General features: G+C 65.0%; 1 protein-coding gene across 2 annotated transcripts in view; it reads left to right on the top strand.

Annotated features, from left to right (window-relative positions):
- The first annotated feature begins 441 nt into the window (after positions 1-441).
- EGFL7 (EGF-like-domain, multiple 7) overlaps positions 442-3,128 on the top strand; it is a 9,471-nt gene continuing 6,784 nt past the window's right edge. Inside the window, exons 1-2 of one of the 2 annotated variants that reach the window (XM_011957285.1) lie at positions 442-626; positions 2,185-2,275. The gene's annotated coding sequence lies outside the window, so the exon portion shown is untranslated. Of the gene's footprint in view, positions 627-2,161; positions 2,276-3,128 lie in introns of those variants that run through there. The other variant, XM_011957286.1, reaches the window with a different exon arrangement.

Here is a 3,128-nt window from a genome sequence, read left to right as displayed (position 1 = left end):
CAGGCTCCCATGCTGTGTCACACACATCTGGGGGTGTCCTGGGAGAGAGCCCAGCATCCTGTGGCCCAAAGATGCAGCAGCTCCCTTCTGTCCAGCCACATGCAAGCGTGACCTGTGGACCCACGGTCCCGGGAGGGCCCTGGACTTGTGTCCTCCATCCCACGCTCTCCCCAGTCTCCAGCAGGGTCCAGCCTTGGTTTCTGGCTGTTTTGGGGCTAGACTCTGATGGCCCATGGGACAGCTTCCCCACCCCCGGGCAATTTGTCCAGGCCCCTCACACGGTGGCCCCCGCCCCCCTTAGGCTCCTGTTTGTCCGACGACACGTCCCCGTTATCAGCGAAGAACACACACAGGAAGTCCGGCTGGGAAGGGCCCATCCCAATCCCGATTACCCGGGACGGAGCATAAAAAGCCGCCCTTCCTCGCCCGGGGGGAGCCTCCCTGCACCAAGCCAGCCCAGCACGGCTGCAAGGGAGGCTCCTGTGGACAGGCCAGGCAGGTGGACCTTGGGAGGTGCCTCCAGGCGGTCATTGGGCCTAAGGCCCCAGCAAGGGCCAGGGTCCATCCCCGGTCCCAGGACACAGCAGCGGGCCACCATGGCTACGCCTGGCCTCCGGCAGCATCAGGTACGGCAGGGATGGCCTTGGAGGAGCAGGGAGCGGACAGGGCAGGCCCCCCGTGCCCCTCACTCCCGCTGACCGCGGTGCCCGCTGGCTGCTCCTCAATCTGCTTCCTGGCGAGGTCACAGGGAAGGGGGTCCCGGTCTCCTCCCCTTCTGCACAGAGGAGGCCACTGAGGCCCTTGGGCCAAACGCCTGCTAGCGGGTAGCTCAGTGTAGATCCCAATCCAGTCTGCTGACTCCAACACTTCACCCCCAGCTGCCCTTCCCCTGAACCCCACCCTCTGGCCTTTCTCTCCCTCCGCAGAGCAGCCCCTGGGGTTAGCAGCAAAGTTCAGCTCAGCTGGGCCCGCTGTGAGGGGCTTAGTGCTACATCCTGCGGTGTCTCAAGGGCTGGGGTCTCCTCAGCTTCTCCCTAGCAGTGGGGTCTGGGGAGGGGAATTGGCCCCAAGGGAGAGGAACCCCAAAGCCAAATCTGTAGCCAGGATGAGCGGTGTGAACCCAGGGTGCGGGACGTGGGTCTCAGGCTTACGGATGACTTGGTAGGGTGTTGTGGGCAAATAGGTGACTGTGTGGGCCCCCTTTGGACCTTGGAGAAGCCCTTGTTCTCCCTCTCCCCAGCCCCATGCAGAGTGGCTGAAGCCCCATCCCAAAGCCCCCGAAGTCATAGTGGGTCCCAGAAGGCCCCGCTTTTTGTCTCATACGTCCACACCAAGAGGCCTGAGAACCCCCACTTTCCAAACGGTGGAGCCTAGCCAGGATAGGGGTAGCGACGGCTGGCTCGGGGCAGCCCCGGAGCCGCCCTTTCTGCTCCATTGCCTCTTCCAGACTCAGGCAGGAGACGTGGGGAGGCAGGTCAAAGGGTTAAGTGACCGCAGCTCCAGAGATGAGGCCAGGGGCAGGGGACAGGGCGGGGTGGCTCTTCCCCCCAGAGGCCCCCCAGGCTCCACTCTGAACACTTCACTGCCGGGGGCTGGGTAAGAGCCCTGCGTGGGCTCAGGGTGCCAGGAGGCCTAGGACTCCCCAGACAGATGAGGAACGCTCCCTGACAGCAGCTGCTCTGGCCGTCCCTCAGACCACGTGCCGGGGTTTCCAGGGCCCCTGGTCCAGAGCAGTGGCTACCGGATTGCAGGGCGGGGCGGCCTTATTTTGGGGGCTCCTCTCCAGGGTCCTGGGCCCCTCCCTTCCTCCAACTCCCATGCACCAAGGTAGGACCAAGCTGGTGGCCCTCCCGGACCCATCTGCAGGCCTCTCGCCCAGCACCCTGGGTTTCGTGAATGGACCTCCAACTCCGCTCACAGCAGCCTTTTATCCCCACGCCGGGGAGTCCGGGGCTGGAGGCAACAGCCCCATTTTACTGAGGCCAGGGGCTGTGGATCGGAGAGGACGATCAGCTCGGGACAGGATGGGGCCGGGGTAGGTACAGGATGGAGACCTGTAGGCCTAGTGCAGGTGGAGGTCCCACAGCAGCACCAAAGGCTGGACCCAGGCCATCCCAACCCCCGGACATCAGGGTGACCAGGACTGTGCATAGGCACTAACCCACACCTCCTCTCCAACCGCAGTCCCCAGGACCCGGGAGGCACAGGTGGCCCCCACCACCCGGAGGAGCAGCTCCCGCCCCTGTCCAGGGGATGACGGATTCTCCTCCACCAGGTGAGTCCCGGAAAACCCCTTGCTCCCAGGGAACACATCTCACACAGACGCCCACGAGGGCTATAAGACAGGGCGCTGGCTCCTGCGGGGGTCTGAGGGGCTGCTGAATTGGGCTGAATTGCCGCGCCCGCAGTATACAGCTGTAACAATTGCGTTGTGGCCATGACCTCACCATCACTAGATCCCGGGGCTGTTTAGCCCCATCTTATAAATTTGGAAATGGAGGCCTGGAGAGGACAGGTGACCAGCCCAGGGGCCTCTGGTGTGAGAAGACTCCCTGGGGGCCTATGTATTCTCTGGGAGGAGTGTTCCGCGATGGCCCTGACTGTCCTGAACACAGCAGTGACCCTGTGAGCCCGGTGAGGGTGCCTGATGCCTGAGAGAGGGCCAGGTGGGGGCCGGCACAGGGGCCCCCAACCTAACACGCTAAGGCTAGGAGGGAGGCCTGGGCTCTGCCATGTGGTCTTGGAGGAGTCCTGGGTCTCTGGGCCTGGGGTGGGGACGGTCATGATGCCCACTGCCTCTGAGGCTGCAGGACCGAGCTCAGTGCTAACCAGCACCGGGTGCCTACCACGCAGCCCCCCCGCCAGTGGCTGAGATGGGCGTCCCGGGGTGATTTTCAGCCTGGGGGCTTGAGGGCTAGCAAAGGGCCCGCAGCCCCGTCAGTGCGGGCGCCCTGGGCGGCCTCTCCCGGCTCCTGGCAGCCGCACTCGGTGGTCGTGCATCCGCTCAGCGAGCGCCCTGCGGTGGGGACTCTGGCCCTAGGATTCCCGGAGGGGGGTTGGGGGGCCGCGGCTCAGAGGCGCTTTTGCGTCAGCCCCGGGTTCCAGCGGAGTCACTGCCCGCCCGGGGG

Source organism: Colobus angolensis, unplaced genomic scaffold (assembly GCF_000951035.1).
Source record: "Colobus angolensis palliatus isolate OR3802 unplaced genomic scaffold, Cang.pa_1.0 Scaffold44, whole genome shotgun sequence".
NCBI classification, from domain to species: Eukaryota; Metazoa; Chordata; class Mammalia; order Primates; family Cercopithecidae; genus Colobus; species Colobus angolensis.
This window is presented reverse-complemented; position numbering and strand designations above follow the sequence as displayed.